Source organism: Jaculus jaculus, chromosome 4, assembly GCF_020740685.1.
Source record: "Jaculus jaculus isolate mJacJac1 chromosome 4, mJacJac1.mat.Y.cur, whole genome shotgun sequence".
NCBI lineage: Eukaryota > Metazoa > Chordata > Mammalia > Rodentia > Dipodidae > Jaculus > Jaculus jaculus.
Window position 1 is genome coordinate 89,435,602 of NC_059105.1, and position 27,979 is coordinate 89,463,580.

Here is a 27,979-nt window from a genome sequence, read left to right on the forward strand (position 1 = left end):
CCAGCCCAGAAAAAGAAGTTTTTAAATAAAATCCTCCTGAGCCATAATTTATAACATGAAGGTGGCTATCTTAACTAAAATTAAACAAGACAATGTTAGTTGCTGGTATGGTGACACAGCCTGTAACCCTAGCACTTGAGAGGTAAAGATAGGAGGATCAGGAATTCAAGGGCACTTTCAGCTACATAGGAAGTTCAAAGCCAGCCTGGACTACATGAGATCTTGTTTTGATGTGAAAAGTATGGTATGGTATAAACCTTAACTAAAAAGACAAAATAAAAACACTATACAAAACAAAGAGTCAACGGCAGTTACATCTTTACTTTTAAATTAGCAGCTAAGAATTAAATTTATATTATTTGTGAATGAAAGATTCTGAAACAAATATATAAATTTGAAAATACATGATCACTTAAATATTTTTAATCTATTTAGAGGAATTAGAGATTACAGAATTAGCACTTGTTTGCATTAAGAAGAGTCTAAGCAGCAAAGTGATTATTACCTAGGGACAATCTCTCCACATTCTTCATCCATGTGATAGGTGGAACGTTGGCTCCATAACCTTCCCCCTCTGTCATGATACCCATGAATGTGAAAGACACTTCACAGCTGTAATGAAGGTTACTGGTCAACTGACTTTAGGACTGGGTAATTTGCTTGGGTTATCCAGATGGGCCTGAGATAATCACAGCAACCCTTAAACCCAGTACTGATGGCAGAAGAGGAAGCTGGAGAGAGTGTATGTGTAGGAAGGACTGGATATACCACTGCTGGCTTGTGGTGAGATCATAAAGGACTAGGGAGAGATCACTGGGAGCTAAAGCAGCTTGAATGATTAACCAGCAAAGGAAAGGGAGATTCACTCAGTTCTACAACCGTGTGAGACTGAGTCAGGCACTGCATAGCATGAGCATGGAAACATTCATCCACAGGGTCTCCTGCCAATACCTCATTTATTTTATTTTATTTTATTTCATTTCATTTTATCTTTGTGAGGGTTTAAATAGTGGATGGTCGAACTTCTGCTCTGTAGACCTGTCACAGAGTAAATGTGTTTTGGTCAGATTGCAGAATTTCTGGTAATTTTTCACTGCAACACTTAGAAACCAATACATATTATGTCTGTTGGCAACTAATGGCTTGATGTCAACCTTCAAACTGTTCAACATGCTGAGAAAATTCTGAATGAAAGTTTTGAAACTTCAAATAACCTTTAAACCCTTGTATAGACTTTAGAGATGGCTGAGCAGTTAAAGGTGCTTGCTTGTAAGCCTACTGGCTCAAATTTAATTCTCCAGCACTCACATAAAGCTGGACACAAAGTGGCACATGTACATATTATCCCATTGTGCCTAGGGCAGTGGGAAGCGGGGTCAGGAAAGTCAGGAATCCTCTGGGCCAGCTAGGCTGGCACATACCCTGTGGCAAAAACAAGGAAGACCTTGTCTCAAGCAAAGTAGGAGAGGACAAATGCCCCTACATTGTCCTCAGACCTCCACATATGCTCTATGGCACATGTGTATCTGTGTGTGTGTGTGTGTGTGAGAATGAAGACACATACACACAATAAAAAAGTATAAAAACCTTCATTTTTTAAATTTAAATTTAAATTTTTATTTATTTGTGAGCAACAAGGAGTGAGTATAGGTGACCTAGGGCCTTTTGTCACTGCAAACAAACTCCAGATGTCTATTTATCATGTATACATTGTTTGGAAACATAGTATACAGGTATGTAATACTTCATGACACTTTTTATGGTATAATATGATGGGGTTGCAATTTTCAATGCTTCAATTTCAATACATGAGTACAAATGCTTAAGGAGTCCTATCAGAGTGATTTCCAACTATATAAAGCTTTAAAGATCAGGGAGGAGCCTGTTTTATGTGACTTGTCTTCCTTAAATGACTAATGTACTATTTATTTACTTGCAAACAGAGAGAAAGAGAGAAAGAATGAAAGAATACCAGGGCCTCCAGCCACTGCAAATGAACTCCAGGCACATGTACCACTTTGTGCATCCAGCTTTATGTGGGTCCTGGGGAATCTAGCCTGGAGGGGTTAGTCTTTGTATGCAAGCACCTTAATCACTGAGCCATCTCTCATCTACTGTACTATTTACTCCTTTTGTAAATGAACATCTTGAGCTATTTCACTCGTATTTTAGCTCTTTTCTGGCTTCTGTGGACAGAAACTTTGATTCAAAACAATCAGCTTTCAATAACAAGGGAAGGGTGAACAAGGACATTTTTCTAATTACTGAACATGCAGGTATTCATGGCCTTCACTTCAGCTTTCTGCTCAAATTCACATGTTATTGAGGGATATCTAAGTAGACAATTAAGAGTAGTTTTTTTTTTTTTTTTTTTTTTTTTGTTTGCTTTTTGTCTTTTGTTTTTCGAGGCTGACCTGGAATTAACTATGTATTCTCAGGGTGGCCTTGAACTCATGGCGATCCTACCTCTGCCTCCCGAGTGCTGGGATTAAAGGCTTGCAACACCACGCCCAGCTCAAGAGTAGTTTTAAAAAATGGTGGGGAAGAGGAAAAGGGTAAGTTTGCTTAAGAAACAGTAGGGTCTGCTATCCTTGAATTGATGGTGCTGAGAAAGCTTCTGTTAGATTTTGGCAGCATTTTTGGTATCATTAAATCAAAGTCGCCATGGGGTGCCTGTGTCTTCACCCGTCTGAGTGTTGCCTACAGGGTTTATCACTACAGGTTAGCCCCATGGCAATTGATAGGATAGCATCTGGCCTCTGCACACCATTTGACCTCATTGCAAGAGAGGTGGCAGTAGAATTTTAGCTAGTAGAAAAATACCCTCTGGGGCTGAGACTCAGCAAATGTGTCAAAACATTTGTTTCCTCATGGCATTTAAGTTTTTAAAGATATCATCCTCATATATCTGGTCAGGTGGAAGAAAGTGAGAGCAGAAATGCCTTGATTAGGAGTCATGCAGACACGCACGGCCCTGTCTGATGAGACAGGCCTATGCATATTTTAAATTTTTAAAAAAATTTTATTAATTAGTTTTGTATTCAGCAAATACAGTCAGTTTGGTATCATTACTAGGCTCATCCGTGACCTACCCCCTTCCCTTGGCCCCTCCTTGTTGAGGTCATGCATTGTGGAGTTAGCCCTCAGTTATGGGTAGGATAAGTGTCTCTGTATATCATGACCCAACATGTGGCTCTGATATTTTTTCCACCCCTTCTTCTGTAAAATTTCCCTGAGCCATGTTGGGCTCATTTTTGGTCTGCTTCAGTGATGAGGTGTTGGGGGCCTCTGGGTCTCTGGCTCTCTGATTTGGTAGGAGTTGATTTTTCTCTGTGTTGATCTCCTTCACCCTTGTCCTGGCACCCGGTTCACCAGGAAAACAGCACCCTTGCTTGTTTTGCCAATGTTCCTTAGTTTCAGCTGGGGCCATTTTGAGGTATGATGGGGTGGCTCTCTCCTTAGGATCTATATCTATCTGAAAAAGAGAAGCAGATTCTCCAAAGGAGAGTAAGTTAGTACCAGGACAAATGAGATAACCCTTACTTTTTTTTTTTATAGAGAATTTAATAGGTGTAGGCCCTCTTGTAGCCCATGACTGATGGTAGCTTGATAATGGACAGTGGGCTTGTGTTTGGATATGGTTCTGATTTGTTTCCCAGCTCCAGCTATGGGTTCCGTACCACTGAAGGAATCAGTTAGCCAAGTCAAGAGCAGTGGGTTCCCCACCATGGCTGTGTGCCACTATTGCACTTGTGTGGGCATCACAACAGGTTATTTGCTGCTAAGTAGGTTAGATGCTTGAGCAGATATTGGTCATTTTCCCCCAGTTGCCCATGTAGCACCTTCTGGCACTAGACGCACTATCTGAGGACTGACTCTCTTCCAGCTTCCAGACATGCCATTCCATTTTACCTGTTGACCACATGCAATGTCTTCAGCAGTAGGGTCTTACCACTAACCTTTGCTGGGTCATCAAGTACTCTGACAGAAATCTGTCTTTCTTTTAGGAAACCTTGTGGGTCTCTCTGATCAAAAGCTCATTGTGGATGATAGCCGCATGCTGGTACTGGGAGTTACAGGTCAGTGCCCACTAAGAAAAAGATAACTAATATACAAGAGTTAGAGAGAAGGGTGGGGGGAGAGGGAGGAAGGGAAGCTGTAAAAGATTAAGGTCAGTCTTCATCATACCCTCTTCAGTGTCTTGTGGCTCAGGTGTTCCCTCTAAGGGTCTGGTGAAGGTTGAGCCATTTGGTCTGCCTTTTAGGAAGTAGAATTTTATTGTACCATTGCCATTTGGGTCTAGATTTGTGTTTCCCACCCCCTCCATTGCCCTCCACTCTTTCCCCACCCATCCTATTGTCTAGTCCACAAGATGCTTGCTGGGTAAGTAAGGCATCTTGTGTAGATTCAGGTTAGGTGCTGTAGATGAGTGAGACTATGTGGCTTTTTTTTTTTTTTTTTTTTTTTTTTCTGTGATTGGGTAAGTTCACTGAGAATGATCTGTTCCAGGTTCTACCATTTTTCCTCAAATTTCATTTTTTCTTACTGATGTATAGAATTCTATTATGTAGACATACCACTTCTTACTTATCCATTCTTCTAGTGATGGACATCTGTGTTGATTCCAGCTCTTAGCTATTAAGAATTGAGCCACTACAAACATGGTTGAGCAAATCATGGTTGAGCCTATGCATCTTAAAGTTGAAGGAGCCTTCTTGAAGGGACTGGAAGCTGAGAGGGAAAGATATGGGAGACATGGCTCTGATCCAATAAGAAGACCTAATGAGTGGAGGGTTGTGGAGATCCTGAGTATGGAAGAGACACCTTGACTTTGAAATGGACACTGTTTGGTTTGGCACTGAGGGCTCCATTTCTTCAGGGGCAACTTCTGGTGCATCTTGGGCACAGCAGTGCCAGGTGTCCATGGAACTCCCTGTTTAGGAACTTATGCCAATGTTGGGAAGAAAGGAGACTTAGGAATTTGGAATTTTTAACCAGAGAGTAGGGAAAGAGCTGATGAGGTTTGCAACAATACTATGACCCAGAGCAGCAAGATGAGTGAGAGCAGAGGAGACTTTATTACATGTAGTGCTTGTCTTCAGAACCACCCTTGAGATCTCTGCCACCTGGCATTCATGACTTTAAAGCTCCCAAATTAACTAGGGGTGACTTACAAAACTAAGGGGAAATTGTTGTAAATGATGTGTGACTTCTAAAGATGGGCCACAAACAGCCGGTGGCTCCCATTGTTCCTTCCTTATATGCCTTATTCTGGAGTAATTGCTGTCTGTGAGGATGTTCCTGTGGCCGTGTGTTGAGGTCTGTGTACAGGAATGAAGGCCTGATGCTGTCAGCCACATGAGTGAACCACCAAGGAAGCAGATTGTGCTGCCTTACTCAGAGCACCCCATGAGAGTGCCTGGGCCACGACCAGCTAGTTATGTCACTCTCAAGGGAAGAAAATGAGTGCAGAGTATGTACAACTATAAATGTTTGTCACTTTAGACTGGTAAATTTGGGGGTGACTTGTTTCATAGCAGTAGACTCCCATGCTCATACAGAACATATTATTGACCATGAATTACAATGTATTTTAAACTACTAGTTCTTTGTGGACAGCATCTATATCTTATTCATCTTTTTTTTAGAGTGTGTGTGTGTGTGAGAGAGAGAGAGACAGACAGAGAAACAATTGCCATGCCAAGACCTCTGCCACTGCAATTAAACTGGAGACATTTGTGCCACCTCGTGAGCATATGCAACCTTGTGCTTGCCTTGCCTTTGTGCATCTGGCTTATGTGGTATTGCAGTCATGTTTGCATTGCTGGCAGAAATCACCCGACCAAGAGCAGCTGGTGGGAGAAAAGGTTCATTTTAGTTTACAGACTCTAGGGGAAGCTCCCCAATAGCAGGGGAAAATGACAGCATGAGCAGAGGGTGGACATCATCTCCTTGCCAACATCGGGTGGACAACAGAAACAGGAGTGTGTGCTAAACACTGGCAAGAGGAAACTAGCTATGATATCCATAAGCCTACCCACAACCATACACTGCCTCCAGGAGGTGTTAATTTTCAAATCTTCATCAGCTGAGAACCTGTCATTCCGAGCACCTAAGTTTGCAGGGGACATCTGAATCAAACCACCACATTCCAATCCTGGCTCCATGACGTAAAATTCAATGCATTCAGCCCAACTTTAAAAGTCTCCATAGTTTTTATTAATCCTAACGATGTTCAAACATGCCCATAATACAAGTTCTTTTAACTGAGCCATAATACCAAAAACCTCCAAAAGATCCATAGTGATCAAGAATAAACATTCACACTGCAAAAGATGGCATAGAACACAGCAAAGAAATATTCAACCAACACAATATTTAAACAGAGCAAACATCAAACTCTGTAGCTCCAAGGTCAACTACTCTGGTCAGTGGCAAATCTCCAAGTCTGATAATTCTAACCAGCAACAAGTTACTGGAGTTCCAATTCTTCCCCTCCAGCTAGGCTAGTCATAGTCCTGGAAATCTTCATCCACAGCCAGCTCTCCTTATCAGCTTTTTTGTGGTCCTGGCATCTCTACTGGGTATCCACTGCAACCCACAGTTTATCTTCATGGTTCCATCAGGTTTCCATGAAGGAAATCCAGCCTTGTGTTTTAGAAAAAAACCTTGGTCAATGTGTAGCTCCATAGTCAAGATCATGATGAAAGATAGAGATGGATGAATGGATGGGTAAATAGATAGTTATCTAGATGATGAGGCACATCATCATCCTGCCTTGACATATGTATATATTACTAGAGACATATTGGCAATAAGATGTTATGATTCTTCCCTTTAATAATCATACTAATATCAACCTGTACCTTTGTCCTTAGTGACCAATCATATACTTGTCACTGACAGTAGTTTCCCCAAGCTGACATTTAACACAGCATTGCATAACACCAGGCAAATAATGAGAGATCAGAAAGGAAAGTAATTGTTACTTGTTAAAAACTTGCTTTGGTTTTGGGATTGAATGTTGTCTATGAAATGCTCCTGAAACCTGCATTAGTGAAACCTGCTCCATAGGAGGGAGTTCATGCCTTGTACTGAAAACCTAGTCAAATGCCTATGGCTGGGATGATCACAGGCCATAAAAGGGAAGCTACCACCGTGGTTTGGCTATGTGGTTATGTTGTGCCCATCAGATCATCCTCTGTACGTTTATGTTTATGGCCATGGATTAGTGCAGCTTTCACTTTTGATCAGAGAAGCTTCTTCTCCAGATGGCAACAACTCGTAGGGAGGCTCAAAACTTGTCAAAGTGCCAAGAATAAGCTGCTGGTAAATGCTCAGCACTGAATGAGACATCTTTATCACCCTCTCAAAGGCTCAGGAAACACTGTGGAGGAGTAGCAGACTGAAAGGTAAGAGGAGGAGAGCTTTGGAATGCTGTCTTCCAGCATGAGTGGATATTGCATTCACGACCTCATAATGGTGGTTGTTGCTAGCATAAGACCTACACAGTGTTGAGCTTATCAACATTCTGTCATGTATGATGGAAGAGGGGGAAAAGAAACCTCCATCAAAATCAAACAGGGACCAGTTGTAATGAGACAGTGGAAAGGACATGAGGGAAGGGAGACAAAAGAAGGTAATGAGAGGGGATTATGATCAAAATATATTATATATATATTAGATGCATGTATTGTCAATACAAAGTTTTTAAAAGATACACAAGACAAAAAAACACAACCCTACATTAGCATTATGTTACTAAAAAGGACCCCAAAGTCTGGAGTGATTATGAGCTTTTTCTAACGGCACACAGCATGTTAAAGGGGGCTAGAACCTAGACCTTCTAGCTCCTAAACCATATGTTACTGATATAATAGCTGAACAGTTTTTTAAATTCGTACATTCTAATGTATGCAATCAACTCTGTGCATTGGCAAGAAGGTAAAAAAAAAAAAAAAACCCAGGGCAAGGCTTGTTACATGTATTTCTTCTTCAGTACTTAATGCCAATTATATTTGTTTTAAAGAATAACATGCTATACTGGGCATGTTAAATGTTAGACATCTTTTTGAAATGTTTTTATATGAGATGGAGGAAGTGAATGCATCTAATTTTCTCCAGTCTGATATATAGTGCTGTTCATAAGCTCTAGTTCATCACTGTCATTATCATCATCAACATAATGATGATGAGGATGATGATGGGGTAATAGCAATAATGATAATAGATGTAATAGAAAGAATTCCAGTTGGCGCCTAATCAGTGTTTACTCATGTATCCAGACATGTCTGGAATGTCTTTTATGTGAGTGACCATGGAGCCTTGGGGAGAAAGAGATTCTGAAGGAGACAAAAAATAGGTGGATGAAAATGTAAAGACAATGGCCAAGAGGGAGAAGGAAGGTGACTTCAAATGCCAATTAATTATTCCAAGGCTGATGTGACTATGGCATGGGAGGTGATGAACTCAAGAGGCTTATGTTTGGTGTTTTCTGTGAACAGTCATGTGGCAGGAGGTGGGTGTGCAGGAAGAGGAGACAGTACTGTGCTCAGGGTGCTTACTGCTAGATGGGCAGCACTGAGAATTATACACAGAGTTAGTGGGAATTAATGGTGGCACAGGCACAGTGAGCTGATGTCCATAGCCTTGATGGTGTCCTCAGTGGTCATTCATTGTCACAACAGGTGACTCTGAGGGAGGGGCCACAGCAGTCTGAAAAACAGGAGAGATAATCAATGCTATACAGAAGTATGACCTACCTGGGAACACGTAGAATGTTTGAGTACTTTGATTCTGAAATTCAAAGGGGCTGGTAAAATTACAGAAATACTGGCTTTCTGTCTCTTAGACATGATTATTCCCAGACTTTAATCAGAGCAGTGTTGATCTTCTACAGGACCTGAAGGTTTTATTAGAGAAATTATCAGTGCAATCCATTTTATCTCTTTATAGTTTCAATTCAGGAATGTCAACTTGGCTACTGAAAATGTAATCACCTCCAAAATTCCCAGGAATTACCATAATTATAGCACAATTTATACAAGTTCAGAATATAATTTGTGATATTTCCTGTCAGTTTAACAAATTTGCCTTAAGCCTGGTAATCTCACCACTTATATTTATGTGGGAGAATGCATTTCTTGCCCTCTGGCATGCTGATGTCTCTCTTGCTCTTTTTCTAGTGCTTGCTCTCTAGATGAGGCCTGAATGGGTCTCCTGCTATTATTAAAAACAAGAAAATAGACTCCCTACTCTGGGGTCTAAGTTGCAGTCTTTCCTGCATAAGTGAGGCCCTTGATAATGTCAGTAAAAGCTACCACAGCCACAGTTAGAGGGAGAATGTGGCTGAGGACAAGAAAGGATGACTCTCCTGTCCCAGGTTCTCTGGAGGCTGCTGCTGGACAGCAGCCATCCCAAGACCAGTTTGTTGGTCTCTGGGGCCACAAGGAGCCTTGAGTTAGGAAGCTGCATGTGCATTGCCTCATCAAGGGAGGCTACAAGGTCGCTTCTTTGGGCTGTGTTGAGATGAGGTTTCTATGACTTCTTGAAGTGTAGTGGCCAAGCCATCATAATTAAGAATGCAAGCTTTGCATTAGAATTATCCTGGCTGAAATCCCAAACATGCTACTTAAGAGCTTTGTGACCTTGGATAAATGAACAAATAGACTAACTTCTCTGTACTTCAGATATTTACCTCTAAAACAAGATCCACATATTATCTAACTTACAATGTTTTCATAAAGATATAGTGAACAACACATAGTTTTTATAACATTGCCTACTTCACTGTAAACAACCAATATGGGCTAGTTTCATTTCAATTATAATTCATTGAGCAGGTTAGCCTAGGTTGATATTTATGAAAACTCTAACACAGAGAGGGGAGGATGGTGACAGTCTTAGGGTTAGAGTATCAGGACTGTATGTGAGCATCCTTGTGGTAGGCAAGGGAGTGTCATCAATTAATGGGTAAATCCCTTTCTAGCTTCTAGGTTATTTTCGTTGAGAAGTTTCTAAAAGGATAGGTAAAAGGGTCTAACATGGATCAAATGTGCATCCTTAATAGAAGTCGATTTGGTAAGATTTCATGGAGTTGAGATGTGAGCACTGGACTTTTCCCTGTGGAACTAATCCTGATGGGGTTAGGCACACGATGAAGTGGTGTCAACCCCATTTGTGTCTGTTAAAATAAGACCATCAACAGTTCTGGTGGTGTTTCCATGAGTGTGCACAGACGGGTGTTTTTATGCAAAGGTACATGTGCATTGGTGCTTGTAGCAGACAGATTCAGGTTCTCTGAGATAAGCTTCCAGATCAGGCACAGTTATGGAGGAAGGGATTTATTGAAGCTTACAGATCCAGGGGAAGATCCATAATGGCAGAAGAAGCTGGCCTGCCTTCACAGGCCCAAGCAGACAGAGAGAAGCACAAGCCTAAAGATCAAAAGCCTCAGCACACTTCAGGAACTCTAGCTAGGCACACTTTGCATATCTTTAGATTGAAATCGGAAACCCACCACCACACTTTAAGATTTCCCAGTGACATTGCCTCCAGCCAGGTAGCCAGCAGATGCAAACTACAAAAAAACAACTGAATGTATTGGGGGCCATTTATTCAATTCAAACCACCACAGTGCTGATTGTCAAATAATGTAAACAACTTCTGCAGCCTACTAATGTGACATTTCACAAGGCTGCTTACCAGACTAAAAAGTTGCACAGTTGTTTAAAAAAGTAATTTCTTATTTCCTAGCAATACCCTTCTAGGTTTATACAAATTTTGACCTAATTATTATTGAGTTCTTCAAGTTTACTGTTAAGGAAATAATGGAAGTTTATTCTAAAAGATTACTGTAAAAATTCTGTTATAAAGAAAATCCCCCTAACACATATTTATTTAAAAAAGTACAAAAAGTCATAAATATTCCATTATAACGGTAGTCACATCTATGAAAAGTTTATTAACAATAATCATTGAAAATGTTGCACAAGAATGTTTAATGATATGTAAATTCTATTCACATACCAAGTCGAATGAGCTAGTTACAAGGTGTTATGTACTATATTTCCTTAAATAAAAAAAGAACATAGGTGTGACAATAAAATTCGACAAAATATAACAAAAACACCAGTGATCATCTTGAATAAGTGAGAGAAAATATGACTTTATACTTTTTCTCACTGGAATTTTGTTTTACTTTATTTTTACTATTTTTTGCTTTTCTTTTTATTTATTTATGAGCGAGAGAGAATATGAATGGGTGAGCCAGGGCCTCCAGCCACTGAAAACTCCAGAGGCATGCACCATCTGCATCTGGCTTATGTGGGTACTGGGGAAATGAACCTGCGTTCTTAGGCTTTGCAGGTAAGCACCTTAACCACTAAGCCATCTCTCCTTCCTTGTTTTGCTTTAGTAATCATATTTTCCTGTTGCAGTAAAGAAAATTTCATGAAGTTAATTAACATGAAGCTGTGAATAATCACCTGATCACTTGACATATTCACTTTCTATTAGACCACTCAAGAGCAGGAGCATCCCCAGGCCCCTCATTCATATGCCCATAAGATAGATATTGAGTCCATTTGCCTAGGGGAGGGTGTGCAGTTATTTCTGCCATCACAACCTGTGAGAAATTTATTCTTGAGGTCCTTCTGAAGAGGTTACTAGATAATATAAGAAACGGTGTGTTTGGTGGCAGCCTTAGAATAAATGAAATTCTGAGTTTTGTGGAATCTTTTTATATTGTCCCTCAAAGTTTGACTTAGAGAGACTTAGAACAGATTTAGAATAAAAAGCAACTTACATAGGAATACAAACTAAAGGCATATTCTCCTACCTTCTACTGAGGAACACAGAATTCAAGATCACTTACCCTGTTAGGAAGCTGGGCTTTACAAATGAGTCCTTTATGTTACTGAGTAGGGATTTATCCTTTATGAGCAAGTTCCATGATGAGGGTAGAACCATCCATGTATTTAGACATTAGACACCTAATAAGGAAACATGTCTAGCTGAAGGTTTGGAGCAAAGCCTGTCCCCACCCTCCCAAAAAAGCCACAGGATATAAATTTTGAAACATTTTGTAATATAACCAAGAAAAAGAATTCAAGCCCATACATTTTCTCACAGAATAGCCCCATAGCATAGTATTTTTTCAAAGTGTATAGAATCAAACACCCAATCTATTGGGATGTATTAAAAAGACCCAGATAGTAGGGGCTTCATTAGGGATCCATGTAATACTGACATTACCAGAATAATTTCTTGGTATGTTCTTCAGAACAAAATGATTTTATATCTGCTTTGAAAGAAATTTATGTTGAGATAATTGAATGGTCCCTGTTTTCTGGTATTAAATAGGTGGGTACTATGGCAACCATGAGACTGGTTCTCGGTTCCTCAGCATAATTCCGTACATCATGCTGACTGAATGCATGTGTTCCACCTCTCCTCGAGTTTGTATTGTGAAGGGTGTTGGGAGGGAAAGCCTCTGAGTGGTATTTAAGTCCTGTGTGTAGAGCCCTAAGGAATGGGACCTTATATGAGGATCCCTGAGACCTCCTTCCACCTTTGAGGATACAAGAAGGTAGTTGTCTATGTCCAGGGAGAAGGCCTCACCAGATCCTAGCTTGCAGAGACTAGAAGTGTGAAAAAATAATAATTGTGACCCTCCACCTACCCCAAGTCTATGGAACTTGGTAGTGGTAAATGAGAACTAAGCATACTATTTACTTTACTTTATTTTTATTTATTTGAGAGTGACAGACAGAGAGACAAACAGGCAGATAGATAGAGAGAATGGGTGTGCCAGGGCCTCCAGTCTCTGTAAATGAACTCCAGATGCATGTGCCACCTTGTGCGTCTGACTTACATGGGTCCTGGGGAATTGAGCCTCAAACCGGGGTTCTTAAGCTTCACAGTCAAGCACTTCAGTGCTAAGCCATCTCTCCAGTCCCGTACCATGTGATCTTTAGGGAAGAAAACACACGTCTCTCTGACTGGTGATAATGGAGGCATTGCTGGCCATACTGGGATATAAACATATGCTATGCTTCCCTATTAAAAAAAATAATGTCATTAATGTGTATTTCCCAGCTGTCTTTTTCATCGTTCAAAAATTTTCTTATATGGGAGAACTATGCCATTTCCTAATCAAAAAGGTAAGCTCCCAATGAGGTGGCTTCTAGGCTGTTTCTCAAATAACAGCCAATGTTAAACAAAGGTGTGGGCAGAAGTGCCTCATGGTTTTGCCTATGATTAGAGTGATGTAGAGAGAAGTCTGCCTGTTATGCCTTGCTTGTGTCACAGTGTTTATGTCTGTTTGCCTTCCATGCTTATAGAGGAAGGAAGTGACTATGTCTATGACAAAAATCAGAATGCATTCAGTACTGATTGGCTGACCACATGAACCATGAACTGTGGTGACAGTTAGAAACTCAATAAATTTCCCCATGATGGTTATGGCTGGAATGCTAAACTGTGTCCAGGTGTGCTGAAACTCCAGATGTTGGATGAGACAGTCTGGAGTAATATTGTCAGAGGACCCTCAGCTATATAGAGTAAGTAGTTGCATGTTTTATGTCAATTTAATTTATAATTTATTCATGGAGAGAGTAGAAGCTGTTTGGCATGCAATTGAATCTTGGCGCTTTGACCTCTTTAAAATATGCAGGAATTACCTATTGAGGCATATCTGGATTTCTGGAACATACCACTTCTGGGTCTCCCAATACCTTCCTCTATTCTTTTGTAGCTACCTCTGTAGTCATGCCAGTGGACAAGGCATAATGTGGTTTTCTTTCAGTAACTTGTCATTAGCTCAAGCTAATGCCTGAGCTCTCCCTCATTTCCCAGAGGGCCTGTCCTGACCTGGCCTTTGCCTGTATCTTAGCCCAACCTCTAATTCTTCCCCAGGATACTTTGAAGCGATGATGTTGTCTCATCCAAGTTTTTCATGAACTGTATCTCTACTAATGGCAGTCATGACCGCCTAGTCTCTTCTGTTTCTAATCTTTGGAAAAGTTCCTTGACCCTGAGGCCTGGGTTAGAAACTGTCCTGTCTCTGGCACCAGCTCATGAGCTCTGTCCTCTGTGATCACAGTACTTGCCTTTTCAGTAGTTCTTCCCACCTGGACCCTTTCCTGGTCACTAGTTCTGAGCTAACCTTGTGCGTAGTTATATTTCCATTACCTACATGAGTGTTTATCCCCAGATTGTGACCAACTGGGACAAATTTGGCAGGAAGCTGAAGAGATAGATGTTGTAGTTACCTTCACATTGCTGGGTCAAAGCATCGAACCAAAAGCAGCTGTTGGAAGGGAAGCTTTTATTTTGGCTTGCAGTCTCTAGGGGAAGTGACATGATGTTAGGGGAAATATGGCATGAGTAGAGGCTGGACATGATCTGTTCCACAGCAGGTTTCTATACTGTGGAAGGACAGTGAGTAGAACTCTGGCAAGGGGGAAGCCAGGCCAGTAAGGCTCCGCCTCCTAACTTGCCATCAGCTACGGACCAAGCACCCAAAACACATGATTTTATGAGTGACATCTGATTCAAACTACTATTGGATGGTGGGGCAGGGGGAGGGTGTGTGAGCACACAGGCAAATGAGACAATGAATGTTCTTGCCTTCCAGAGGCTGAAGGAAGACATTTCAGGTCACACGGTGGTACAGAGCACCAGTGGGCTCTGGAATTCAGAGGAGGGAGGATCCCAGCTGTGGGCTCCAGACGGGACATCAAGGCCAAAGAGGGTTCAAGTTGGACTTTGGGTGCTTCAGACAGAGTGGGAAGGAAACAAGCTCAAAGACAGAAATGCCACAGCATCAGTGAGCAAGAAAGTAGCAATGTTTGCAGGGAGATGGACTCTACTTCAGTGTGACTGGGACTGAGAGCCAGAGACAGGCTTCTTGGAACTAGTGTTAAGAAGTGAGGTCATGCCAGACTATAGGGCTACGAATGCTGCTCCACTGGAAGAGAACTTCAGGCAGGACTATGGAAATGTGTATATTTCTTTTAAAAGATTAAGTGTCTCTGGATGTGGCGGAACATACTTATAATCCTAGTGCTCAAGAGGTAGAAGCAGGATAGCAAGTTGAAGACCAGCTTAGGCTACATAGAGAAAAAAAAAAAAAAATATATATATATATATATATATATATATTCATTCATTCTCTGTATATGTATATATCTACATATTCATATATGTATATATCTACATATTAATATATATGAATATATATATGAATATATATAATTCTCTGAATATATATACACATATATGCATACATATTAGTTATATTAAATAAATGTCAATTGAAGATATGGTGCTCCTTCTACTGAGCCCCTAACCATTGTTCTTAGGTACTTTAGGGATATGTATGAGGGCAAATGGCAATCTTGTTACTTTAATAGGGAGGATTGTTTCTGCATGCAATTGATGGAAAACAAAGTTTTGTGCTTCTCTGGGGAGTATGTCTTGCATATTGATTACTACTGTGCCCTTTAAACAATACAGTATAAAATCTATTCTACGGGTAGAGGCTTAGCAATTAAGGCGCTTGCCTGTGAAGCCTAAGGAATCATGTTCGACTTTCCAGGTCCTACAAAAGCCAGATGCACAAGGTGATGCCAGCCCACAAGGTGGTGCACATGTCTGGGGTTCGACTTCAGTGTCTGGTGTGCCAATTCCCTCTCTCTCTTTCTTTCTCACTTGCTCTTGCTCTCTCACATAAAAAAAAGTTCAGTTTATTGGGTGTGCCTCAAAAAAATCCATCCTAGAGGGAGATGGGCTATTAATATATAAAGACACTATGGATCATTTGGTTGCTGAACGATAAAGGAGAACATAGAGCACTGGTGTTGCTCATTTTATAGTTATCCTTGTCACTGCTTTTGGCCCTGCAGTGTCTCTGCCTTCCTCTCCTGCGGCTAGCTGCTTGCTGGAGAAGACCTGCTAGGAGTGTGAAGCCCCGTATTTGAAGACAGATGCACAATAGCAAGATTGGATAACATCCAGAAGAAAAGCAATAGAAATGATGAATCACTTGGAAGATCGGGCCCCAGAGGGATATTTAAGGACATTAAGAATCTTAATTGATATATTAAAAAAAAAAGCTTCACTGTCTTAAAGCACCATATTGATGAATGTTTCTTCAATACCAGAGAGAACACATGTGGAAAAAGTGGCCTTCACTTAGAGCAAACAAATTCATATCATACCAAATAGGAAAAATGTTTAAATAATGAGTACAGACAGGGGTCTATGAATTGTTCACTTAGAAGAGAATAGAATGGGAAGTTTTAGGCAAAGTAATGAATGAAATTTCCACTGATTCATCTGCCAAGATTTTTTTTTTTTTTTTTTGGTGGTCACTGTTGTTTAGTAACATAAATTTCTTTTATATTTGCTATGTGTCAAGGTGTTTGATGCACAGTGGAGAGTGTTTCCTGAGCAGTGAGCCTGTGGACAGAAAAGTAAGGAAATAGGACTGAGCCAGGCGCTTCAGTCCACAGTGCCTCCCTGGCTGAGTCCCACCAGTGATGGGTCAGGGTACTGTGGAGTGCGGCATGTCCAGGGGTGGAGCCTTGTGTGGAGGAAATTGTGATCTTGTGTTACTTTGTGTTCAGTTTTTGGCCAGAATCTGTGTGAGTGGCACGTGGGCTTGCCACCACTGCCCCCTTCTGCCATTGGCAGGGCCCCCTGTGCACTTGGCAGCAAAGCTGAGGTAGACCCTGACAGACTGAGAGTTGAAGGTGGTGAGCTAGTTATGCTCCCCACAGCTGCACGCGGAGTCTTTTTGTTGAAGAAGATGTAGTGGTACATCTCAGCGTTGGCCACCTCACCACATTACTTCTTTCTAATTGTAATGAAGTCATTGTAAGGTGGGTAGCTTTTATGTGCAAATTCAACCTCCATCTTGATAAAGGATTTTTTATTTTTTAACATGGTTACGTTGAACAACCCAATATGCCTGTCTGTGGTTTCTCAGATTCATCTAAGGACTGACCAGAATCCGGAAATAATAGGCACCCCAAATCACACACTGGTATTGATACTGTGGTGGTTTGACTCAGGGGTCCCCCATAAGCTTAGGTGTTCTGAATGCTAGGTTTCCAGCTGATGGAGACTTGGGAATTAACGCTCCTGGAGGCAGTGTACTGTTGGAGGCAGGCTTATGGGTATTATAGCCAATTTCCCCATGCCAGTATTTGACACACTCTCCTATTCCTGATGTTGGCCAGGATGTGATGTCCACCCTCTACTCATACCATCGTTTTCCCTGCCATCATGGAGCTTTCCCTTGGGTCTGCAAGCCAAATAAACCTTTATTCCCACAAGCTGCTCTTGGTTGGGTGATTTCTACCAGCAGTGTGGACCTGAGTGCAACAGATACCCTTTGCACAGCAGGTAAGCACTACGCTTCAGCTCTTCAGTTGAGGAATTTGTGGGTCACATTGGATAGGACACTGTTTTTTAAGCCATATGATGGGCCAGTAAATGGTAGAGCCAAGGTGTTAAAAGGCACTTGGCATTATACCTAAATGACGGATGTAGAAAATACACAAAAAAGATTAGGGTTGCCTGGCTTGTATTTTGTCAAAATAATTCACTTCTTGTGTACTTTGTTCCAGGCTCTGAGATGTTTGACAGTCTTTGTTGTGTTCAAATAAAACATTATGGCTCCTGGCATACATTCAAGCAGGTTGGGATTTGCTTTGACCGCTTTGCAATGCTTGGGTAGTCATAGCCTATCTATGCATTGATTTTAGTTATGACTGCTTTCTATAGGACCTTGGGCTTTATATATTCCATTTTTATTTCTAGCTTTATGTATCATTTACTTAATCTATTTTTTTAAAAAACAAAACAATGTTGTAGTCAAAATATAAAGTTCAGTAAGACTATGATATCAATGCAAAGGAATTTCTGAGAACAAAAGATAATCCCCCCTCTTATACCATTTTAGTATTTTATACATTTAAAAAAAGCATGTGGTAAGCATCTCAATGAAACTATTTCTGGAGGTTTTTTTTTTTTTTTTTCTTTTTAGCCAGTGAAGTTGAACTCTGTATTTTATTTAGAGGGCATTAGAATCAGTGCATAATCAAACATGCTCTTCTAAGGCTGGACAAGTGGTGTTACATGTTTTTCAGATGTTAATTGATGGGTAGATTAAGCACTGGGCAATTCATCAGCTCACACTTAATTCATTAAGATTTCATGAGAATTAGCCTGAGGCCAGGCAAAAATATGGGTTAGTAAATAAAGTAATCATGTGAATAGGCAGAGAGGATATGCTAATTATTTAAAGGAGCAGGTTATTTTGAAGAACTTTGACTTGTTAAGTTACTGATTGCTAACAATGCAACCCACAAGTAGTCCTCTTTTTCTTTTTTATTTTACTTTATTTATTTGAGAGAGATAAAGAAGGAGAGAGAGAGAGAGAGAGAGAGAGAGAGAGAGAGAGAGAGAGAGAAGGCTCTTCAGGGCTTACAGCTGCTACAAACAAACTCCAGACCTATGAGCCACCTTGGGCATCTTCTTGCGTGGGTCCTGGGGAATGGAACCTGGTCCCTTGGCTTTGCAGACAAGCGCCTTAACTGCTAAGCCATCTTTCCAGCCTGTAGTCCTCTTTTTTCTTAAGGCAGAGAGATTGTCACCTATCTAATCTTTCTAATTCTACTTTAGGAAGTACTGATTGACACAATGTGATTTGTCACTGAATTAGATTTCCAAAAACTATAATGTGGTGTGTGTGTGTCCGTGCACGTGGATGCATGTGCATGCTTGCACACATGTATGTGTAAACAGTCTAGTATGCTTTTGTATTGATTTCTTCTCGTCTGGGGCATCAAAGAGCACATTAACTGTTGTAACTCAGTCCCCTCTTTGGAGGGATGACTCATGGTCACAATGGGGTGAGTACTGCTAACACCAGAAATTTGACCTCATTTAGAAAGAGGTTCTGCACAGCACTATGAAGTTAAGATGAGACCATTCTGGTTTTAGGATTGGCTCTAGATCTAATGGTTGGTGCTCTAAGAGAAAGGAAAGAGATTCAAGAGACGCAGAGGCAATGGCCACGTGGAGACAGAAGTAGCACTCAGTGATACTCCATCAGTTTCTACAAGGCCCTAATGCTGAATTCAACATCTTAATTCACACTTTTAGCCTCCAGAACTGTGAGAAAATGAATTTCTGTTGCTGCAAGTCACCAGGTGAGTAGCAACTTGTTAGAGCCCTAGGGAAAATGTAAACCCTTTCAGTATGACATTCTATCCTCAGCTGAGTGCACTCCATCAAGAAGCTTGCAGCTATGACAGCCAGTGTTCACTTGTGAGGCCATCTTCCACATATGCTTTTGATCATATTCTCCCTATATTTCTTCACAAGTACAGGAAGTGGGAAATCGGATACCTTCTGCCTAGAAGGAGGTAGCTAGAGAACTTTTTGGAAAGGGAACTCAGTACATATATTTCTTTATTTACTCACTAGTGTGTATAAAAGTGTGTGTGTGTGTGTGTGTGTGTGTGTGTGTGTGTGTGTGGTCATTCCAGGATTTCTTGCCACTGCAAACAAACTCCAGATGTTTGTGCCACTTTCTGTGTCCAGCTTTACATGGGTGGCTAGAGAACTGAACCCAGGCCAGTAAGCTTTCTAAGCAAGTGCTTTTAACCACTTTCACTCTCCAGTCCTGCAAGTAGATCTTTAACATTGCTTCCTTATATTTTTATTCCTTACTGCCTCCCCCCATCCCTCCTTCAGCATTTCAGCAATGCTAACTGAGCTATTTATACCTCCACCACAATGTGGTTACAGAAAGCAGATTGGTTACTGAGAGTTCCACACACTCTTCTCTTGTGCCTGAAGCATGCACACACCACAAATCCCCAGGAACTACAGAGGTGTGACAAGGACACCAGGGCCACCCTGAAGAGTGGCCTTTTACCATTTAGGCTGTGCTCAGACTGTTTTGACTAAAATAACTGAGCAAATGTGATTGTTCATACTGGGTCTGCAGGAAACAAAGAACAAACCCCAGAAGCTCATGTGACCTGAATTTTCAAGTAGCTTTCAGGTAGAACTGTCACATGTCAAAGTCTGCAGATACCATGTGCTACCACATGAGGTGTGGCCCTTATAAAAGGAAAGCTGAGCAACTTGTCATGGCCTCAGCTGTTCCAATTCCACCAGCAGTAAACAGCAGCCCCTTCTGCAGTATGTCTGGACAGTACAAGGCATGCAGAATTCTAAATTTTGTCATTCTGATAAATGAAATGCCATTACTTGCTACAATTTTATTTCCATCATGAAGAGTAAGGTTAAAATATCTTTTTAATAATAAGTAGAATTTCTTATTCTATGAATTGCTCATTTTTCTATTAGATTTTTAAATTTCTATGCATTTCTTATTTATTTTGGATGGTATTAAAAAAAAATTATGGCCAGGTGTGGTGGTGCATGCCTTTAATCCCAGCACTTGGGAGGCAGAGGTAGGAGAATTGTCGTGAGTTTGAGGCCACCCTGAGACTCCATAGTGAATTCCAGGTCAGCCTGGGCTAGAAACCCTACATCGAAACCCCAAACATAAGTAAAAAAAAAATAAATAAGTTATGTGGCTGGGCATGGTGATGCACTCCTTTGATCCCAGCACTTGGGAGGCAGAGATAAGAGGATAACCATGAGTTCAAGGCCACCTTGAGACTACATAGTGAATTCCAGGTCAGTCTGAACTAGAATGAGACTCTACCTTGAAAAACCAAAAAAAAAAAAGTATATTTTTAATATTTTGTCCCAGTCTCTACAGTATTTTTTTTTTTACTGTGTGTGTTTAATTTTGTTAATATAATAAATCCATCATTATCAATCATCATGTATCATTTGTGCTGCTCTGGATTTTGTTTAAGAATTCTTTGTATACCTCAATACTTGGTCTAATTTCTTCCAATGTATGTGAAGGTTTGCTCACATTTAGGCTAATCTTACATATTTTAAAGTTTAAGATAGCATAATACATGGAACCGAGCATTTTTATGTGGAGATCTTAGCTTTCCATCACCTCTGGTTTACTGCCTTTTCCCGTAGATTTGTCTTGCACTGGGCTGGCTCCATTTCAAGTGCTCATTTGTTCCTCTCTGATTATTCTGACTAATATTTGGGATTTGTTTTTATACTATACTAAGTAGCTATTACTATTGTATTGTAGACAGTTAAAAATAGTTTTAGTACAATGGCCTTGAACATGCCAATCCTGCTGAACTCTTTTCATTCACCATTTCATTACTGACTTGAGTCAGAGATCTAGATCCAACTATTGACTTTAACTAGTGTGTGGCTTATGGAAAGCTGCCATTGTCACTAAATTCTAGTGCTATCTTGAGACAGACTATCATGTCTATTTTACTTATGGAAGAGTGGTGAATAAAAAAGAGAAATGCATTTAAAAAGCCTCACAAAAAGTAGAGACCCTCCTCAAATGTTAGTTCATTAAATTTTTTTTTTCTAAAAATGTTTGACGGTAGTAGGACCTTCATAAAGGCTCATAAAATTACACTTTATGTACACAGCCTGAAGACCCTACTTACCATTCGTCCAAAGCGCCAGATTCCACTAAGGTTTCTCTTCCATTATGAAGCCAGCAGTTTTATTTGCTTTTTCTGCTTGAATAAGATTGTACTACTCCTTTTATTAAGGAAATCCAAAACACTAGGCCAGGGAGAACTATTCCCTGGAAGATAACCACTTGGAGAGCACAAAATTATCTCTTGGTTTCAGGTAAGATGGATGTGCTTTGTGTGATTCATTACTGATATTAAAGATGTCAGGGAGAAAATGGCCTCTATAATGATGTGACTTTCAAGTATTTTCCAAAAGAGCCATATCTGTCATCAGTTATGAAAGCTGGCCAAATGCTCACAATGACAGACAGACAGCTGGTTCTCATTCATATTAAGTTCCTCCCAAGCAAAAGGAATGTTAAGGCAATCTGGGTTCCTATTAAGTTGATTCCAATGTAATTACATTTGTTATTTCCAGGCGACGCAGTAAATCAAGCTGTGGCAAGTAGGTAGATATTTCACAGAACTCATTGTGGAGACCATCAAATAGGAGCCTGTGCTCCCCTGAACTCTCTTTTGCTTTGAGACAAATAATGTCCTGTCTGGGTGTGGGGGATGGGCCTTTGTGGGAAGCAAAGGTATTTCCCTTCAAAGATAAGAAAACCATGTTTTCCACAAGTAGATGCAAACTTCACAAGAAACAAAGGAGGTTCATGTCCGTGGGGTCAAGAGCATGGACAAACTGCCCTGGTGTGAGACCTGCTGTCACTCTGTTCTTCACCCAAAGACCGCCTAGCCCAGCTGCTTCTCAACAGAGCCTCTTGCAAGCACACCTGCTGTTGCAGGACCTTTACTCTGCTGAGGGATAGGCTGCCTGTTAATTAATATTTGCAGCCAGGGGTGGATGACCCTTCTGATTTCATTACAGTTAGAAACTCTGTGGGGCTTTCTTTCTCATTCATATGAAGGCCAAATGCTTTCAGATTCCTTTTATAAACCGACTGCCTAGGGCCAAATCAGAAAGGAATTCAATATGGACACTAAATGATCATTTTGTTGTCAAAGTCTCTGTTCAAAATGGGCATAGTTCTTCTTTTAGCCTATGGTCTGACCTCCCCTGAATCCCAGGAATAAAGTGTTATCATGATGCAAGAAGAAAGAGAGCAGAAAGGATTTGACTTTGCAGAGGGTCAGGGTCTTAAACATACATTTAAACGTAGACAGCAGAGATGAAGTTGTCTATTGCTCAATTCATTTTAAAGAATTGGAGAATGCAAAATCGGGAGTGGCTTAAGGATCAATACTTGGAGGCCCCAGGAAAAGACGACCACTGGAAGAGGTTCCTGGCTGTGTTCTAGATCCACTCATGTCGGGGGCAACCAGTGCCAGAGGCAGGCATAGCTCTTGGTGGGTTCAAGGGAAACTTGGTTTCAGCTGCCACAAAGTAATTCAAACTAATATAAAGATTTCACTTCAGAACCTTCCAGAGAAATTGGCCCCTTCTCAATGTTCCTTATAAGATCATGTTCCAATGTGTCCAGGATTTTGTCCAAACTGCTTAGATTATGCCCACTGGATTTCATTCAGAAAGATTGTAGTCAGGAGTGGAGGGAGAGGAGAGACTAGAACACTACCAAAAAATTATTTTCTTCAGAATGCCTTATATTCTTACCTGAATCTGGTGCTATCTGGCAACTATTCAGTTTAGAAGGGCTGCACAAGCAGAAAACAAACTAAGAAACGGGGATCTACTACAAACACCTTTCACTTAAGGAAATACTTAGATTTGCTATTTAAATGCAGTAAAAATGTAGATGAGACTGTTTTATGTTTGTTTTTTCCCATTTTAAATTCACTTATTTCATCTGCATATGCTATATCAAAACTGGGCCAGAGACAGTTTCCTATTACTAAAGAAGCCTATGGGTGAGCAGGTGAAATTCTGAAACATTCACAAAGTATAGGTAGTTTTCAAGAAGGCATGCGAATGAAGAGCAAATTAACATACTTATCTCTATACAAGGCACACATGCATGTCATGCCTTTGACATATCCAAAATAAAAATAGTGTGAAAAATTTCATGATAAAAGCCAAATCTCAGAGCTCACACAGATTGGCATGGAAGGGTGGGGGCCAACCAGCTACCATGATTTAGTGTAATCTTTCTTCTACTTCATATGAAGTTGACTCAAACATCACCCAACACTGGGGGCACTAACATTATGTTCCAAGTACCTTATCATTCTAGCCCTGCTTGGAACTGACCCCCCTGGACTGTGCCAGAACTGTCCCCAGGCAGCTTTAGCTGGCTGGGTGAGCCCAGATCCCATGCTAGTTTTCCTACTTCCTCCCTCACTTTACCTGGCCAGTGTCTTCCTCATTTGTTTAGCACAAAGTAGCAAGATGTTCCAAGTAATTAACTAACAAGTTTCTTGTTCAGGATCTTGGAAATTTAAGAGTCTCCTGCCCCATTCAAGCATTCTGCTGTTATTTTTCACTCAGAAAACCAATAAATTTGTGTGTGTGCATGAGTCTTGTCAACAAGATCGTGTATCAACCAACAAAACAGCTTTTGTTGGCTCCAGCCATGGGGTTTTGAACTTCTCGAGTAATAACAAGAAATGTTACACATTTGGTAACTTTGGGCACCTTTCAAAATGATCTAAAAGAGTATTCTTTGCTATAAGAGGACATGTTCTTTCTCCAAAACATGTGACTTGAAGAGCAAAGGAAGGTAGATTTCAGGCCCACTTGCTCCTACACCAGAGTGACAGTTTTTTGGGCATGTAAACATGTGCTATGTATTCATAATAGTCATGAATTTCAGGGTCTTTATAGAATATAAGGGTGTCAATATCTAACAACCCTCAGTCATATATATATATATATATATATATATATATATATATATATATATATATATGTCTTAAACCACCCAGGAGGTGGTAGCAAGACCCTCAAATCACTTAGAAGTATCCTAGTGGGACTAGAGTAGTCTCCTGGTCTTCAAACTAGAAAACCATATAGAACAAATAAGAAGAAAAAAAAAACCCATAAAAATGTTTAATTTATTTTCATCTTAAAATTAAGTTTCATTATTTTTATTGTGGTACTATATATATCATAACCATGTATGCTGGTTTGAATTTAAAATGTCCTCCATTGTTTCAAGCATTTGGGATTAAGCGTCATACTTAATGCCTAGCTGGGGAAACCTTTGGGAAGTGAAGCCTTGCTGGAGGAGGAGTGTCACTGGGGCTGAGTTAGTCCTACTTGCTAGAGTTATCCGTCTCACTCTTGCCACTTCCTCCCTGCTGATATGTGGCCATGTGAGCTGCATTTGTCATGCTTCCCCCATCATGAAGCTTCCCCATAAAACTGTAAGCCAAAATAAACCCTTTCCTTCTATAAACTGCTTCTGGTTGGGTGCTCTGTCTTAGCAACAAGAAGGCAGCATGCTATAGCATGCTAACCATTTTAAAGTATACAGTACACTGGCATTAAGTACAACTCAAACTCAAAATGTTATGGAACCATATCTATCCATTTCTAGAATTTTTTTTTTAATCATCCTAAATAGAAACTCTGTACTCATTCAGCAAAAACTCCAAAGTCTCCTTTCCTAGCCCGTGGTAACATCTATTCCCCTTTCACTCTTTATAGCTTTATCTACATCTAGATATCCAAATAGAATTAAGTAATATTTGTCCTTTTGTGCCTAGTTTATTTTCAAGGTTTATCTATACAGCATCCTGTATCAAAATTTCATTTCTGTTTTAGCAGGGTATAATATTCCATTATAAGTACATATCACATTTTTATCTATTCATCTATTGATGGCCATTCAGCTAGCTTCTGCTGTGAATAATAGCTTTTGACTCTCCTGAATGATGCTGTTATGAACACTAGAGTTACCATGGTTTATTGTCTTCTTGGTTGTAATTATGGAAGTTGTCAATAAAAAGGATATATTTAAAATATTTTTCAAATGTTTATTTATATATTTTCAAGCAGAGAGAGAAAGAGATAAGAGAGACAGAGAGAATGAGAATGGTTATGCCATGGCCTGCAGACCCTACAAAGTCCAGATGCATGTGCCACTTTGCACAGCTGCCTTTACATGGGTACTGGGGAATAAAACCCAGGTCATTAGCTTTGAAGGCAAGTGCCTTGACAACTTACCATCCCTCCAGCACTGAAACGGTCCAGTGTTTATGAGAGACAGAAAATTGGTGTGTAAGGCCTCTAGCCACTATAGCCGAACTCCAGATGCTTGTGCCACCTTGTGTGAAGGTACGACTTTGTGCCTGTGTCACCTTGTGTGTCTGGCTTATGTGGGATCTGGGTAGTTGAATATGGGTCCTTGGACTTTGCAGGCAAGTACTTTAACCACTAAGCAATTTCTCCAGCCCGAAAAAAATATTCCGTCAGGCCTGGTGTGGTGGTTCACAACTTTAATCTCGAAAGGCAGAGGTAGGAGGATGGCATGAGTTTGAGGCCCTGAGACTACAGAGTGAATTCCAGGTCAGACTGGGCTAGAGCAAGACCCTACCTTGAAAAACCAAAAAAAAAAAAGGAGACATGGCTTAGCAGTTAAGGTGTTTGCCTATAAAGCCAACGGTCCTTGGTTTGAGACCCTAGGACACATGTAAGCCAGAAGCACAAGGTGGTACACGTGTCTGGAGTTCATTTGCAGTGGCTGGAGGCCCTGGCACACCCATTCTCTCCCTCTCTCTCTCTTTCTCCATCTGACTTCCCTCTCTTGCTCTCTCAAATAAATAAATAAAATTTTAAAAAATTAAAAATATCTTAAATAAACTATCAAAACAAAATCCAGGGCCTGCTGTGGTGGTAAATGGCTTTATTCTCAGGATTTTGGAGGCAGAGATAGGAGAACTGCCTTGAGTTTGACACCACCCTGAGACTACATAGTGAATAAAAATAAATAAATAAATACATAGTTGAGTGTGGTGGCTCACCCTTTAATGTCAGTACTCAGGAGGCAGAGGTAGAAGGATCCCTGTGAATTCAAGACCACTCTGAGCCTACATAGTGAATTTCAGGTCAGACTTGGCTAGAGCAAGACTCTGCCTTGTAAAGCAGAGAACTCAACACTAAATCAGTCTGCCAGCAGGCCTGCCATGGTGCAGGGAACATTGTGGAAGAGGAGGAAGTAAACTTGTAAGAGCCACAGTAGGTAGGAATATCCTGTGGCATGGTTCCTCACTACCACACAGGGACTGAATCGCTATGACCCCACAGTGATTACCATACACCCTCTGAGGATGGCCCCAGGGAGCTGGAGTGAGGGGATAAAAAAGAATAACCTGTTATAATTGATATAATATTTTTCTTAAAGTACCCTGCATGGGCATATAATGTTGCACCCAGAGCCATAGGTTGTTATGGAAAACGTCCAGAGCCAGGTTGGTGCCCTTGCTCTTGGCTGCCCATCTGAAGTAGGTGAAGACTACTGAAGACACCCCTTGCTTCAGTTCCAGGATTCTGGAAGTCAGGCTGGATTTGAGCTGGAAGCTTCATCCCTACTGACCCGATGTCATAGTGCTAGAAGACGCTATGGAGACTGCTGGGGAGAAAAGTCATCACCGAACCTAATGTGGCGCTTTGATTCAGGTGTCCCCCATAAACTGAGGTGTTCTGAATGCTAGGTTCCCAGCTGAGGGAGATTTGGGAATTAACGCCTCCTGGATGCAGTGTATAGTTGGGGGCAGGCTTGTGGGTATTATAGCCAGATTCCTCTTGGCAGTGTTTGGCACACTCTCCTGTTGCTATTGTCCACCTCACGTTAGCCATGGGGTAATGTCCACCCTCTTCTCATGCCATCATTTTCCCTGCTCTCATGGAGCTTCCCCTCGAGTCCGTAAGCCAAAATGAATCCCTTTTTGTTTTTCTCACAAGTTGCTCTTGGTGGGGTGATTTCTATCAGCAATGTGAACCTGATTGCAACACCTATCTAGTCATGATTGGTCCATACTTGCTCTGACATCCCAGGACTGTTGTGAGACAGGCGCAGAGCCTAAGGCCCCGACTGCGCTTGCGCAGTGCGAGAGGAGCACTTCTGCGAAGACCTGCGCCCAGCGCGCAACCAGCTGTTGGTTGGATTCTCATGGTGATTAGTTTGAGCTTTAGTGTTTTGTTTGCTTGTACTTATTAGAAATTTACCTAGCAGAGATAGTTTCCATTTCTGCTGAGTAAGTGAGTGGTTCCAAACCCTCATATTATCTGAATTGGAAAACCTAAAAGAGATATGAGCTGTTCCATGAACTTGGCAGAGGTGGTTTCTTGGGGGTGTTTTTAGGCTGCCGCTGCCTGATTAGAACTCTTGTCGTGGTCAAAGTGTTAGAACAGACGAGACAGTTCTCCCTGTTGGTTATATCAGAAATCAACATAGTAA

At 40.8% G+C, this 27,979-nt stretch overlaps 1 pseudogene; it reads right to left on the reverse strand.

The window, feature by feature from the left end:
- The window catches only part of LOC105945123, an 85,732-nt pseudogene extending 58,039 nt beyond the window's left edge, over positions 1 to 27,693 (reverse strand).
- Positions 27,694 to 27,979: the final 286 nt, after the last annotated feature.